Source organism: Leptinotarsa decemlineata, unplaced genomic scaffold (genome assembly GCF_025532065.1).
Source record: "Leptinotarsa decemlineata unplaced genomic scaffold, Ldec_3_MD MMD2_tig00003192_RagTag_RagTag, whole genome shotgun sequence".
NCBI lineage: Eukaryota > Metazoa > Arthropoda > Insecta > Coleoptera > Chrysomelidae > Leptinotarsa > Leptinotarsa decemlineata.
The window spans coordinates 4,412,700-4,429,836 of NW_027412582.1; the positions used below are offsets into that span (position 1 = coordinate 4,412,700).

General features: G+C 32.4%; 1 long non-coding RNA gene across 1 annotated transcript in view; it reads right to left on the minus strand.

Annotated features, from left to right (window-relative positions):
* The window catches only part of LOC111515815 (uncharacterized), a 34,182-nt gene extending 31,675 nt beyond the window's left edge, over positions 1–2,507 (minus strand). Inside the window, exons 1-2 of the long non-coding RNA XR_012465996.1 lie at positions 2,353–2,507; positions 2,150–2,298 (exon numbers count right to left, since the gene is read on the minus strand). This is a non-coding gene — a long non-coding RNA (uncharacterized lncRNA). The remainder of the gene's footprint in view (positions 1–2,149; positions 2,299–2,352) is intronic.
* Positions 2,508–17,137: the final 14,630 nt, after the last annotated feature.

A 17,137-nucleotide genomic window follows, 5' to 3' on the forward strand; every position in this document is an offset into this window, starting at 1 on the left:
ATTAAACTCACTCATGTAAATCATATTCGAAGGACCCATGAAATTGCGGAAAATGAGAATTTCAATAATACTAGTTTCGCACATTCTCCTTCGAATACATCAAATCTTGCTAGCCCTTACAATATAGCAGGGCACAGTCAAAATTCAAATACACCCTGTCAACGGGAAGTCTTGGAAGTACCTTTTCCTGTAGAAACTTCCAAACCACCACAAAATCAATTAGAGTATAAAGAAGATAAACCTACAGAAGCTATTATTACTAGTGCTCCCAATACTTCTCGATCAGGAAGAGTTATAAAACCTCCCACAAGATTAAATTTGTAAACTTTAAAGTAGGAGAGGAAATGTTAGATATTCAGTGTATTTGTAAACACACCTGAACGCACCTTGTCACTTGTCAGAAAGCAAGCGTGGACACTTGTCACATTGTGTCGATGAGTTGGCTGGTGCTTCCGTTTATTGTATGACACGTTGTCACGTCGGTGTTACAGAAATAAAGTAAAAACTGTAAAAGTCGTTTATTTCAAAGTCCAACCTAGTCAAGGATATAACAATTAGAAGATTTGTGAACTGGCTTACTGGCAATATTTGGTGAAGTCATTATTCGGGTATTTATTATTACTAATATTGTTTGTGTTGAACATTATGATTAGAAAGTCCTGCATTCCATATTGCAAGATCTCTGAGAAAATATTTTTTGTCAAATCAGATAGCTTTAAGTCTGCTTTCACAATTTCATTCATCTGATAATTGTTAACAATTGTTTTATTCAATGCATTTGAAAATCCCTTTGTGTATTCGTCCCCTAGAATAAGAACCGTTTTCAACTCAACTTTTAAAGGCTGAGATGCATCAGTTGGTTGTTCTATTTCATTTCCTTCAGAATATATTACTGTGTTCTGTTTCTTGTTCAGGCTGTAGAAGGAGATCATGGTTGGTTTCTTCACAGAAAGTTTCTGGGTTGCTGCTATTGATTGAATCACTTACCAGAAAACCATTCACCTCTGGTGCTCAAGATTTCATGTCTTTGGAGATTTTGGAGTTTTCCTTCTGGCTTCTTTGTTTTATTCTGATTTCAGATAAGGCTTCTTGATTATCCTTTATTTTCGCTTGATGTTAATTTTGAGATTCTATAGGTTTAAACTTCAAATGCTTGAGTTCGTCTATATACATGTCATTTTCTTGTTCCACCATAAAAAACCCGAATATATGCGTCGATGAATGACAATGGGTGAAACATGGCTCCATCATTTCATACCAGAATCAAAACGATCGGATCGTTATCTGAGTGGATTACACATCGAGAACCCACTCCAAAGCATGCTAAGACGCACCACTCGGCTGGTAGGGATGTGGTATCAGTATTTTGGGATGCGCATGCTATAACATTTATTGACTATCTTGAGAAGGGTAAAACCATCAACAGCGACTATTAAATAGCATTTGAAGAGTAAATTGCGAAAAACCAGCCCTACTTGAAGAAAAACAGTGCTGTTTTATCAAGACAATGCACCGAGTCACAAATCAATGAAAATGATTGCAAAACTGCCTGAATTGCATTAACTGTATTCTCTAAATCTGTCCCTCAGAGACTTTTTTCATTTCTCGGATCCCAAAAGAAACTCCACAAAAATTTAAAAAAAAATAGTTGAAAGGTTCTTCTTATGAGATAGCTTGATGTATTACCAATTATAAACACTCCTAGAGTCATTCAGAGATGATTAAGAGTTAAGTAGGCCTCGGTATTGATGTGATAATTTAAATGAAAATCCTCGGTTTTCTAATTGGTATGTAACTATTATAAAGAGGAAGGATCAGATGCAAAACAATCATACTTCGCTGTTTGATGTATCCGAAATCTGAATTGGTCAACGTCACATATAAATGAAAGTGCTCACTTGTTATCTGTGTTAAGTTCAAATATTTGGTGGTTCGGTATTGATCAATCATTGTTGCCATAAAGTTATTTCGGTATTGAAAATAATTAGAAACAGGAATTACACTTGGTTACCGTAATAATCATATTATGTATGTCCATATCCCATAATTTGAATGACTTCATGGAAATCACATTTATAAAATTATCTATTTTCGTTCTCTCATTAAGAATGAAAATTCAAGTCCAAAAATAGAAAAATCAACAACATACCATGTGAAGATCTTACACTTGAATCATGGTAAGAGGCTAAAGAACAATTTCCAGTTTCTACTGAAGATAAATTTTTTGATTCATGGAAGAATAGGATATTTATTCGATGATTTACTTTGACCTCACAGTTTTAATATCCATTATGGTACCTTGAAAAAACTTCTATAAATTTCAGAAAATAATTGCTACAAGAATATACTTACCATTTCAGTATTGACTATAGCGACGTTGAATCAAGAAAAGTGGAAAAATATAAAATAAAAAGTTGGTTTAATCATAAAATGAAGCCATGATGGATTTCAGACTTTCAGCAGCAGTGTTGCCACTAGCTGATGAAAAAATTATCGTGCAGAGCTGCCAAAATTATCGATTTCTCTTTGTTTTGTTGTTTTGGAAAAAAAACGCCGCACTCATTTCTATTCAGGTATGTATAATCAAATAAAAAACAGATAACAAAAAAATAACACAAAAACCTAAATCTAGTCCGAAATTATTTGGTATCGAAATGAATATCAACATCAACATTTTCATCTTTATCGTGTTTATACGAGGTTATTGAACTTATCATATCTTCTGTAACATTAAAATTGTAGCACATAGATGTAATGAATGACAAATGCATTTTTGTACTATAATACCAGGGAAATTTACATACAACCTACTCACTATTGAATTTTTGGAACCAAAGATAGTGTTACCACCATCAGAGCCAAAAACTATTATATTTTCAAAATATATTTTTGCAAACTCAAATAAACGTTCAATTTTGTTATAAATTACATCTGCTGTTGCACCTGCTTCTGCTTCAGCTGGATTTTGATTTGAGAAACATTGAACCAAATTAAAAAATTTCGTGGTTATTTCATTTTTGTTACCAAAGTACCGTGTATACCAACAAATAGTTTTCACTAAACCTATGTCTGTAGATTCATCTATCAAAATGCTGAATTTTTTCACTTTCAGTTCTTCAACTAGTTCAACAAAATGTGAATTTTCCAAAACATGTTTTATAACTCCTGTCACCTTCGTTCTTCCCATCTGCATTCCTTGCGCAATTTTTTAATCCGAAAACGCTTCTATCAATAAAGGAATCAAATGATCACAAAATCTCATCGGCAAGTTGTGTTCCGCTAAAAGCGCAGCAATTTTTATTTTTGCTCTTCATACTTGATCCTTAATTTCGTCTCTTTTAGATATCATGGCAGTAATTTTTGGTTGATTTTCTGCAATTTTCTTTACGTGTAGTTGAGTGAATTCTCCGCTCAGTGAAACAAGAGACAGAGACGTTTGCCGGTCTTTCAAGTACGGTAATATTTACATAGATGGTGGTTGCTAAGAAGTGTCGAAACTGATTGAATGAAATAAAAAAAAATATTTTTTTTTATTGGTACAGTAAGAATAAAACCTGCAAAGTTGAAACATTCCAAGACAAAAAAATTATGTTACTATTATCGATTATGTTACACATTATCATTTGACTTAATTTTGAGGAAAAAATATGTTACAATTCGATAATTATATTACAAATGGCAACACTGTTCAGCAGTTTCAGCAGATCACAGTTCACACAATGGCACCCGACACCAGTGTTGCCAATGGGAATGGCACAAAATAGATCAATACACGGGACGAGAAATGGTATTTTAAAGCGCGATTTTATGACACTGTGCCGTCAATAGGTGGTATCGTAGAATATCGAATCACGTCGTGTCACCTCTTCGCCACAGTATACAGTATACCGTACGTTCCACAAAGCGCTCACAACAATCAAAATGCTCCTATAACCGTTCCACGTAATGACCGCGGTCATCGAAAACATGACTCATACCGTCATTACTCTCGCTCACGACAAGCTCACAACGACTCATGTGAAGAGGTGAATCGAAGTGGACTTTGAGAATCTTTCGTCGCAATTTTTGAAATATGAAATAAATGTTATCTGTTATTCGTAATTCATTTCTAATTTCCTAACTCATTCCATTATTCAATCTCATAAGTAATTAATGAAATAATTACTTACACATAATGAGGTAAATTTAAGAGTAGCATAAATTTAGATTATAATCTAAGTGTCCGATTAGACATATCATTTCCAAAATTTACATTGTGATATGTGATAGAAAATCATGTAGTGTCCGACCGAATGTTCGGTTTCGGTCGAGTTTCGGCAAAAAAACGGGTTTCAGTTTAATTTCGGTTTCGGCGGCAAACCTGCCAAAACTACGACCGAAACTGCATTCGGGAGTTCCCGTGCTGTGATCGGTAATGTTCGGCACGTTGAATTTCATGCAAACGACGAAAACATTTTGCTGCGTCCACATGCCTAATCATGTCATGACTCGAGACTTACTTTGTGATTTACTTTGTTTATTACATAAATATTAAGTACCTATTGTGATATTAGGTAACAACCTAAATAGGTAATTTTAAGTTTAATATTTTTGAAAAACCATCAATAATATTCAAAAGAATGATCTACACCTACTCAAATAAACATCTCACCTATTTTAAGTATTTTTATGATGCAATTGATATTTTTTCAAATAAGGGTTTGTAATGTTCATTATCAATAAGTAAAAATATCGAAGACTGCATAACTTTGTGATTTAAAGATAAAAAAATGAAAACTGACTGATTATAATATCGTTTTTTATATTTTTCCCTCAAAATATAATCCTTGTAAGGAAGTTTCGGTTTCGGTCGAAACTGAGACCATTGCCGAAATTCGTTTTCGGTTTCGTTCGTAAAAACCAGTTTCGGTCGGACACTAAAATCATGTTTAAAATCTGTTTTTCCTTCACCTACGAACGACAATCCTCAGAAGTTGAAACTTGTGCGAGCTAAGAATCAACGATGTCTTACCTTTTAACGTGTGATTCCTAACACGGGTACCAGAAATGACTTTTGAATTCTTCACCTGAATAAGGGTGAAATACATTCTCATAATCACTAATACGTGGCCTAAGTTATTGTTTTCACGATTATAATCTTGTGAAGTCGCATTCCACTCTCCATTTAAACTAGATTAACGTTCTGGAGCACTATTGCAATGCATCTACAAAACTACAATTGCTGTATAAGACATTTTGATTTCATCAAACTAAATTTGTTCAATAAGTTATATTTCTTTTTTAATGTGAATAAAGATAGTTTGCAATTATTGAAACCTATTGTTGAGGTTTACATAACTTCACTAAAACTTCTACTTCAAAAATAAATTGAAAGATGATTATCGTCGTTCGGACTGCAAAACCTCGTATCTGCATTTTTTTCCTAAATTAATATTTTTAATAAATTGGGATTCCAAGGGTGAAACGCGTATGTGTGCAAAATCTCGAAGCGCATCGATATTCCTATAACGCCAAATATACTCGGTTCTTAACCGCGTATTTGAATATAGCGAACATAACCTCGTATTTGACGCAGTTCCACATGGTAACTTATAGTGACAGGTGTTTGTCGGTGTTTTGTGTTAAAATCAATAAACTGGTGAGTATTAAATATTACAATTTAATGATTAAAGGGAAGCTTAAGGCCGTATATGCGTGCAGTAGTAAACAAACTCGGTTTTATGCTTTTCATACAGTTTCATTTCTATTTCAAATTATTGCATCATATACGAGTTTTTGACCGAAAATGTTTTTGGTTTACATTGCAGATACTTGATTTTGCACAATAAAAAGTCAATAAAGCCTATTTATGTATGCGTTTTACATTATGATTTTATGGGCAGTTGTGACAGGTTTTCATTTAAGATTAAAAAAAACTACAAAATATTAATTATTTTAATATTTTTGAATACTGGTATACTGTATACTGGACTAACTTTCAGTTAGTCTGCCGAAATAATGTTATTTTGACATTTATTTTGTCAATGACCTTACTATAGGGGCGCTTATTTGACTTTGCTCTAGCTGCTCATCCTCGAGTAAAATCATTTATCGGAAATATCAGCTTGAGTCTTGTTATGATTTGGACTCGTTTAAACTCCGTTGCGAAGGACGCAATAGGTACCTATAATGCCTTAATTTTCCTGTTTTTTTTTTGAAAATATAATACAGCGAAAAATAATATTTTACGACCTAGATAACTGCGACCGGCAAAGGAATAAGAAGGGTATTCAATTTTTGAATATACATATTGCCAAATGTTTTAAACTTATTTAGATTTAAATATTTTATGGGTTGAAACATTTGGCAAGTGTGTATTTGAAAAAAAACACCCTTCTGACGTCCTTAAAATTCTTTTGCCGGTCGCAGTTATCTTGGTCGTTTAAAACCTCTGGACTAAAATGTCTTTTTATCGCTTGAGGAATTGTATTCCTCCATTCAATCAGGATACAAACTTTCGGGATAAAAAGTTACACTTTAGTCTAGAGGTTTATAATAAACTATTATTTTCAGAAGATGTCCTTACCAAGGGGAAAAGTTATGGTGCTTAAAGCATTAGAACAAATTCATGGTCAAGAGTGCCAGATGCCTGAAAATACCTTTGCTTGCGAAACGTCTTTACCCATTAACGAAATTTTCCCAGATATGGACATTCCTAACTTTTACATTGATAACAATGTAATAATAGAAGAGGTTGTGGCGTTAAACAATTCAACAGTAGTTGAATTCGACAAAGACATTAAACAGCATCAAGACAAGAATGCAAACAACGAAGACGGAATTGAAAACCTAGATAACAATGAAGATAATGGAAATACATGTCACCCCGAAAATATTCCCCTTCAGGATGTAGAGAGTGACAGCGACCAAAACAGTGACAAAGACGAGAGGGACCAAAAAAATGATCCTGACTGTATTCAACTAGAAGATGAAAACGACACCATCCAAGAAGAACTGCAGGATAACACAGCGGGATCCCAAAAGCAGGATAACGAAAATAACACAAATAAACGAAAATATAACAAAAATAACTCAGATAGTGATATAGAAGACGATGAATTAGAAAATGAAGATAGAACTCAAGAAGAAACGAAGGAACCCTTGAAGAAAAAGGGAAACTGCTTACCAGAGAAGAAATGCGTGGAAAGTCATACAAAGGACTTAAGAAGGACACAGATGGTAAATATAAACTAATAAATGCAGTTGCTCCACGAAGTATTGGACAAACTTGTACTTCACAAAAGTGTCAAAAATCAAAGGTACTGAAATGTGGGATATTCACAGAAAGAGAAAGGGAAGAAATGTTCAAAAAGTTCTGGGAAGATTTAACGTGGGATATGAAAAGGACTTATATTAGCTCTCTTGTAGATACAGTCCCAGCAAAGAGAAAGAAAGCAGATTCGAGAAGAAATGAAACATTAATTTACAGTCTAAAAAGGGGAACTGAGAAACTAAGAGTGTACAAGAAAATGTTTCTTTCCACATTGGGAATAAAAGAATGGACTGTGAGAGAGTATAGTAGGAAGACATTTGGAATGCATGTAGCTGTTGAAGAAAACTCAAATGACGCACGAACTAAACATTCTACTAAAGAAAAAAAGAAGGTTCTAGAGAATTTTTTAGATGTTTTGCCAAAAATGCCATCGCATTATTGCCGCGCCTCAACCACAAAATTATACTTAGAACCTGTGTTTCAGAGCAAAATGGACCTATACCGAGAATATGTGAAGTATTGTGAAAAGCAAGGACAACAGTCTTTTTCGGAAAAAATATTATTTGACTCTCTCAAGGAAAAAACATTAAGTTATACCGTCCAAGGAAAGATCAATGCGACGTTTGCATTGGACATAAAGTTGGCAATATAGCTGATGACATCTATAGTTCTCATTTGCAAAAAAAGGATATAGCACGTTCTTCCAAGGAAGAAGACAAAAAGGCTTGTCAAGAAAGTGATAGAAAGTTATTAGTATTAACAGTTTATTAACAGTATTAACAGCTAGCTGTTAAGCTAGCCCCTGTACTTAAAGCAAGTGCAATATATTCCACAAAACAAAACTCTGTGTGCATAATATATAACTTATTTGATGGAGAAGTGACGTGTTATTTATGGGATGAGAGCCATGGATGCCTTGAGGCTAGTATCTTTGCGACAATGTTGTCTGATCACCTCCAGAATTATGTTTCAAAGTTTGCTGGTACAAAAGAAATAATTATTTACAGTGACGGATGTGGCTACCAAAACAAGAACTGTATATTATCGAATGCTCTTCTTAAATTTTCAGTTGAAAACCAAATAATAATATATCAAAAGTTTTTTGAAAAAGGGCATAGTCAGATGGAAGTGGATTCGGTTCACAGCACGTTGGACAGAAAGATGTCGTTTGTCGCGAAGCTCATCATAAAAATCCATACAACGTAAAATATATGCATTATGATGATTTCAAAGATTTTTCTAAAATTGGTTATTATTCAACTATAAGACCTAGTTACAAAGCCGGAGATCCTAAAGTTTCGGAACTTCATGGTCTAATGTACCTTCCTGCAGGTGAAATAAAATACAAAATCAATTATAATGATATCTGGACAGAGTTTCCTAAAAGACCAAGGAGTGGAAATTATACAGTTACTCAGCTTTATAAAACTCGACCAAAAATTAAGACCGAAAAGTACAATCACTTACAATCTTTAAAAATGGTGCTAGATAAGCAGTTTTGGAAATTTTATGACGATCTTCCACGCTAATAGTGTTATTAATTTACATTTACGATTATGTTTACCTATATTTATCCAAAGAAATTTGTTTTTTGTTTACAGGTTCACAGAATCACCTTTTTTTCTTAATAATAACCATTTAGTTTGCTTGTGCCAGAATACGTATGTCGTTAAACAGTTTAAGAGTTTTTGTTCAAAACCTCGTAAGTTTTGTTATTTCGGAAAAAAAATTGTTTTGATATTTGCGTTTCAATAAAACTAATTATAAAAGCCAAAGTAAGTGTATTTTGTTTCATTTAAAGCAAAATCTGTAGGTATTTGAATTTCAGTTCGAAAAAAATTCAAATGTATTGCTCTTCTGTAAAATTATTTAAAACGCAGTCCAGACGACGTTATATATATTAGAAGTTGAAAAAAATCAATTCAAAAATCAAAATTGTAGGGTCTATCTTTTGAAGATAAAAGAACAAAACTCTTTCATTGCCGAAAATGAGTTCATAAAAATAAATAACGTAAAATACATTTCTTACAAAAACAAATATACCATTTTTCCTGATGTTAATGGAAATCTATTTAGGAATGTTATTGAAAAAAAAACAAGGAAAATTGTTCATCAATTAGCAGAAATCAAATGCCTGTGAAGTAATCAATCAACACAGTGCTACAAATGTTGCCGATTCAATCAATCTTCAAGAAAATGTTAGAAAGTCAACAATTTGCTCCCGATGTGGCGATTGTCATGAAGAAAAAACTGTTCTCGTTCTAAAATAAAATATGCAAGTTGTGAAATTTCGAATTTAAATTTTAAAACCAAGCACTGCGTAGGTACCGATAAAAATTGTCCTGTGTTATGGTCGGTTTCTCATTAATTCTATGAACGTCATCATGTAAATCTTCTAAAAGATAACGAAGGAACTCCTGGGCCTCTTCATGCGCATAACCCATGAATCGAGGGGCAAAACTCTGAATCTGACTTTTTTGGTTTAGTGCACATACTATACAGACTCTCAGAGAAAAGAAAAGATGCCACAAAAATGTAAAATGTACCGTAATAATCTTGACTACTTAACATTCAAACTTTTGAGAGGTAGCTCAAAACAAATCAAAGTAAACCTAATTACTATGTGAATTCTCCCCTGAATAGGTGTTGTAAATCCTACAATTCTATATCCAAATCAATAGAAATTGACATTGTTTCTAATTGCACCGCAACCTTCACCACGCCTCTCGAACGTTCATACAATCACCATTTTCATATCTAACTATTATAAAATGCACTGCACTTGATTATTAACTGTTCATAACACGATATTGCATATTATTCATAACAATCAAATCATTTATTGTTATTTCCACCTCATCATTTATGAATACTCTTTTTGGGTTTGTCCCGTTTTGTATTCTACTGAAAATATGAACATATTTCTCGTCTCGAGAAAGCAAGTACTTTTCTCAAATTGATAATAGTTATTAATCGAATTCAACCGAATACTCTGAAGAAGGAATAAACATAATATAGAAGTATTTGAATACCACTCAATTTTTAAATACCATAGCAAAATATGATCTCAAAATTCTTCATTTGAATTCCCGATCAATGAAATTAAAATTATCAATGACGTAATTAAAGCAAATGTGATAATAATCTCCGAAACATGGATGAGTGAAGGCGAAGAACTCTTTTACAATTTCAAGAATTTCAATTCTATGTATTACTCAAGGCTGAAACGTGGGGGTGGTATAGGAATATTTTTGGAAAAAATATGGATTACGAAATTGTCAAAAAAGATCCTGAAAATTCATACATTGAATTAAAATTATCACAAATCAACATCCTGTTATGTGGCATGTATCGTTCACCAAATAGAGAACTACAAAGCTTTTCTGGAGAGATTAAATGAAAATCTTCAAAATTTAAATAATACAAAACTGGAGTGTTTCGTGTTGGAAAATCTAAATATTACCATTCTGAAGAACAACTCTGAGACTAATATTTTCAGTGATGTATGCTAACAATTTCAAAATTTACAATGAACAAATACCTATTTTATCAGTTCGAACTTCCATTGTCTAATATAATATAAATTGATTTGAAATCCCTGAAACAAATTAAAAAGATTAAGCGAAAATAACAATTTTATCAAACAAAAAACTGAAATTACAAAAAAAAACATACAAGCAACAACCAGAAAAATGATAAATTGAAATCATTTTTTTTATGATTGGAAGTAGATCTATTTCAATATTCCTTGGTACCCACTTTAGCCCAATTATTTGTTTTCTCATTTTCGTCTATATTTGAGTCCCCAGGCAAAACAAATACAATGTCATTCATTTCAGACAGGTGTTCCATTTTATTTGATTCTCATAGTTATGTAGTCTGTTTCAGTACTATATTTATTGTTAACAATTCTATTTAAATCAAGAAACACTTCATTCTGAGATTTTCACAAAATAATTTTACAAAAACGCAACATATGTTTCGTTATGCCATAGCTTCTTCAGGCGTGTCTTTCTATTTAATGCGCTTCCGGAGTTAGCTGAACTGAGATTTTTTTTAAATCCTTTTTCAATGCCATCGTCATCTCTCTATGTATTGCAATAAGTTAGCGTCGCATACCTATTAAAATTATGTCTAGATGAAAAGTTATTGACATTTTTCGCTGGGCACTGTATTCCTGAATTTTATTACTTCGAACTTCCATTGTCTAATATGATTCTAATCTGATTTGAAATTTATGAAAGATTGAATAAAATTAAAATGAATAGCTAAAAATAGCAACTATAATGAATAATGGAACGTGAAATGGCATTGCAATAAAATAAAAATGAGCAAAAAAATGGAAAATTAAACATACTAAAATGAAATTGAAAAGATTTTAAACAATGTTGTTTCAGGACGTTTCGATTGTTAGTATCCATAACTGACTTCAAGTGATGACTATTTATAGGTAATTCGAATACTTTTGATTTTGCCCTCCCTCCGCTTCTCCAATTTAGCGGGAGTTGACTGCTTAATATAATTAATATTTCAGCTATTTATTTTGATTTCATTTGGTATTTCAGAGATTTTAAATCAAATTAGATTCATATGGATGTCAATCTGTTTAAAAAAAAATCTGTTTAAAATCTGTTTTTCCGTTAACCAGCTGTCGTACCCCTACGAACGACATCCCTCAGAAGTCGAAACTTGTGCGAGCTAAGGATTAACAAGGTCTTACCTTTTAACGTGTGATTCCTAACATGGATATGGATGTCATTGAAAGTGCTAACTAGTAAAATTCATTATGAAACATTGTCAACCACTTTCAAACAAACTGTATTCCTATTTCCGCCTCACCATCATCAGTATACATGAAACTATTTTCATAAACTACACTTTACGATTTGTTATCCACAAACTTTAATTAAAGAATATATCACGACATGTTTCTATCAGATGTGTAGCTTTTTCGTAGTTCGTTACGTACTATGAGTTAATTCTTACTCTGACATTTATATACTCCACATAATCACAATTGAGAATACCTACTTAGATACTCAATTGATCAAATTACCTAAAACACCTATAACTTTTATACACGTAAGGTATATGATTATCTAAAGCATATTACATCAATTCTACGTCAATATAATAATACGTACTTCATCCAAAAAAAACAAGTTCAATAATGGTGATCTATTTAAATCCAATCGGTCATTCAATTAGAATGTTTGAATATATATGAACGGAAAAGAGCCATTTGCCTGTTTGGAGACTCGAACATCACTTGCAATCTTGATAGTCTGGAACATCGGTTGGAGATTTGTCTTTCTTTTATAGATACTTTCACGGGAGGTGTTCAAGTGACTTGGCACACTTGATTTCACCAAGAGTGGTACATATCAGAAATACGCGACGGAGTATGGCTGCTTATCGTTCTGAGGTTCAACTCTGTAGACCCCGAACTTCACTGCTTTTGGAAATCTGGTGTATGTGGAATAAACTTCCGAAAAACATTTTTGCTAATGAATCTATTCTCCAGCGATTCCAATCCAACGTGAATCGGTACTTTCGCACAGGCACCGCTCTTAGGGATTTTCCTGTAGTGCTTGTGTTCTTTCCTTAAGAAAAAGCTGAATCCAGAGATCACTGTGTACCGCTTTTTTTCAAAACATAGAATTTTGACCCTATATAGTATATCTATCCTCAAGACAGTATGCTTGATGCATAAGAAACAATCCAATATGATAGACGATATAATACTCGTCAAAAGAACGACACCCCTACCGCAAACAAGAACAACTTCAACAAACAATTCTGTCATGTTTGAGAGTAAAAAACTTTTCAGTCATCTGTCGATCGAGATAAAAAATATACCACGGCCCACAATCTTTCGAAAAACCGTTAAAAAATCATCAACTGAAGGATACTACAACCTGCAGGCTGTAGATACCCCTACCGCAACCAATAACAACTTCAACAAACAATTCTGTCATGTTTGAGAGTAAAAAAACTTTTCAGTCATCTGTCGATTGAAATAAAAAATATACCACGGCCGACAATCTTTCGAAAAACCGTTAAAGGATACTACAGCCTGCAGGAATATTATAGTGACAGTATCTTGAGCTAATCGTAGCTTCAGTATATTCCTATAAGATGAAATTACCTGCGTTTTATATTCAATTGTGATTTTATCGTGAGATGTAGTAATTGTTACTCACAAGTTTTGTTCTTATTTTACAACTAGACTAAAGATATATGTATATCTTTTGTTGTTTCAACCATTTTATATGAAACACTGACAAATTAAGAGGCATTTACTATTATTGAAGTGTACATGTGAACCATGCTCTGTCAACAAGAGTTTTTCCTCTTAGACAATAAAGTACATTTTTTATTTGATTTGATATAAACTTGTCGCCGGTATATTAACCGATCTTAAAATTAACAGAAATCTACTGGAATATATAGTAATTACAAAAGATACGGAGGGAGTTTTAATGAGAAGGAGACGCAATTGGTTTTTCAGTACTGATTTTTTTAGCGAATATTATTATTATTATTATTGTTATCATCATTATCATCTTTTATTATACTTATGCCCGTCAATCGATCAAAATGCGTACTTTTCTACGATTTTAAACATTTTTCTGTCCTGTATAATAATATTACTCCAATACTTTAGTTATTTGCTGGGCAGTATTTCAAAAATGGTGGATTTGCATACACTTTAACTGATTGAATAGTTATCATTAATGAAAGGATAAAATACATACGTTCCATACAATATTTCAAAATTCATTCATTCAAAACCCTTATCAAAATTGCAAATGAAAGTGAGTATGAAAGGTATCCACTGAAATGCAGGTATTCACCTGCATGAAGTCTTGTCTAGACTGATGATAGAAGTAGGTTCAGTAATATGGACACCCGAAAACAAACTACACCAAACCTGTATTTTACTTCCTTTATTTTTATTACAGCTTGGCAAATGTAGATGTGCATCTGAGCTGTGATAAAGAGAGATAGTATAACTCTCCATTAGTATCTTTCATCAAGAAGTTCAATCGGGAGAAGAATTTAGGCTTAAATAAATACGGCACGTTTTAACAACTAGACAAATATACCTATAGGGAATGCGAACCCCAATTCTTCCTTTTGTGCAGGTGAACCCCAGTTCCTTCTTTTGTGCAAGTGAAAATAATATGTAAAATTGACAAATCAGCATCATCCATCATAATTTTTAAATTTTTGATATATTATTTCATTTTATTTAGAGTTGAAAATTTATTTTTCTCGCCATTTTCTATTTTTTTAACTCTGATTTTGATTTTCCGCTTGCAAAAGTCTTAAAACGTTTTTCACAATTTTTCCGCTTTGTCCACTAAGAACCTTATTGTCAGTGTACTGTTCAAAGGCATTTTCAGAGACAACAAATAACTTCCAGTACACCTCACAGAATAATTTCTCCACTTAGTGTACTACCACGAAGTTCACTACACGAGTTCCTAGATGTTAATGAGCTCTCGCCCCATTACGCCGGCTGATCTACTGCGCATCCAATATTGAAAGGCACAGCTAGATCTTCCGAATTGTTTTGCAGTCGAAATGTAGATATGAAAATTTTACAGTTTTGTGGTTCAATGAGGTTCGAATATTTTCCTTCTGATAACACCGCACTGTGTCATGTGTTGTCGGTTGCCAATTTTGTCAGTTGTCATTAGTTGGGCATATGTCTGAATTAGTTGTTTTAGCACAGTATTTATACAGAAATACTGTGGTTTTAGAATAATTTATTTTAAATAATTATTATTGAATAATTATTCTGACACTATATCCGGGCATTATGGGCGTAATTTTGATTTTTGAAAGTAAGTAGACAACCGTTTGCAAATTCTAATTTTTTCAATTCTTGTTTTTTCTCTTTTTTTTTTAAATTCATTTTTGTCAATAACTAGGACGACCTGAATAGTTTCTAATAGGTTTGATACCATAAGTTCATGATTGAAATTTTGATGAATGCTAGGTAATATGTCGATGTAAAACTAGACTTTCACGAATTTTGTGAGAAATACCTTGATGTCTTGTTTGATTTTAAAATAGTTTCTAATTTTTGTTATGGCGATTATAAATAATGATGGACTCATTCTACTTTTAGTAGATACATTTATGAATTTCAAACGAAAGTCCTGAACTATTGCTAGGCCACACCATTGTGGATATTGGCAAGTCAGAAATTGTATTCTTGTACATTAACTCCAATGGAAAGGAAATTATGTCTAGTTTTCATATGATCTTTTTCAAAGTATATTATTTCTGAATAAATGACTATATATTTATATCATCAGGTTTGATCTGGTCAAAAAGAGGATTGAAAACATGTCCCTCTTTCTATTGACTAATCTTGTTTTTCAATTAGAATTTCAAAGGAAAATAGATGGATTTTTAAATTTTATTTTCAAGGAGTTCAAAGTTGTCAAGATAAATGTAGTTACTGTTCTAATCTAACAATGTCAGACATCTGATTGAAGTTACAGTTTGTAATATCCATATGCTTTTTGGTTTCACCCAAATGTGATTCTATTTTTGGCAGCCTATTAATTACACACAACTAATATTTCCAGACACTTTTTCAAATTTTTTACTTTTAAGTTCTGAGAATTCATGTTTTTGGTCTGTTTTTTCGTTAACCACATACGATTTCTGGTGTATTAATCCACTATGAATTGATGCAATATATTTCTTTTTTTTTTTTTTAAATGTTTACAAAACAAAACTTCTCAACCACTTTTCTGAAATATATTCATGTTATTTTCATTTCATTTAACTCTTGACAATACTTTGTAGTGATTATACATCTCACCAGTATCAACTGGAGAGATATGTGGAAATGGAACTTTCTAAAATTTTTCAAGTGATGCCACTAAATATGTTCAAGAGTGACTGACATATTTCTGTAATTAAATGCATGACCGATTTGTGTTTCTGAAATGTGTAACTTCTGTAATTTTTATTTCAATCAGATCAAAAGAATGATTATAGGGAGGGTTTGTGATTTTATTTGCTCCTACTCTCAAGAAAGTGGAGATACCATTGGATGGGTAGAAATTTACTGCAAAAACTGGAAAATTAGTGATAGACTATTCGGTGTTCAGGGAAAACTAAGGGAATTTCAGTGAAACTATGGACCCCTGTTAAGCCTGCACAACTTCTTTGAATTTCTATATTATTATGCTCATTTTGTCCTCTATTCCAGAATTTGTTGCTTTTTGTTTGATGTAGATATTGTGGGTTCTGCCAGTTTAACGTTAAACTAGCAGAACACAAACACAGAATTAGGTATTGTCATAATTGTTGGCTCATTTTAGTTTCCTATTGCAAAAAAATCAGTGGTTCTGTTAGCTTTACCATTTATCTGACAGTAACAAATCAAAATCCTTCTCTTTTTGGAAAATTTTAACTTGCAATAATTTATGACTCATTTTAAGCTTCTTCATTACGCCAATGAACATTTTTTGCTGCTCTTTTGAATCAAATATTTAGATGATTATCTCAGACACACGTGGTAGAAGCAGAAATAATTTTTCAAAAATATTTTACAACCATGAGTGATATATAAATATATTCATAGTTTTAGGCTCATTTTAGACTTCTTCGTTACACTATTTAAACTTAAAAGTTAATACCGAAAAGTTACTGTTAAATATAAACCTCTGAAGAATCTAGTTAGTTGATAACTTGAATTTATGAATTGTGAATATCATATTGAGATGGATTATCGTAAAAACAATTCATATACTTAGCTTTCTGTACAAATGGCTGACGTTTCGGAAAGTAGGTGCTTTCCTTTGTTACAGGTTATGTTAGTTCCAGAGGTTATAGCAGTAAAAATAAGAAAAAGGA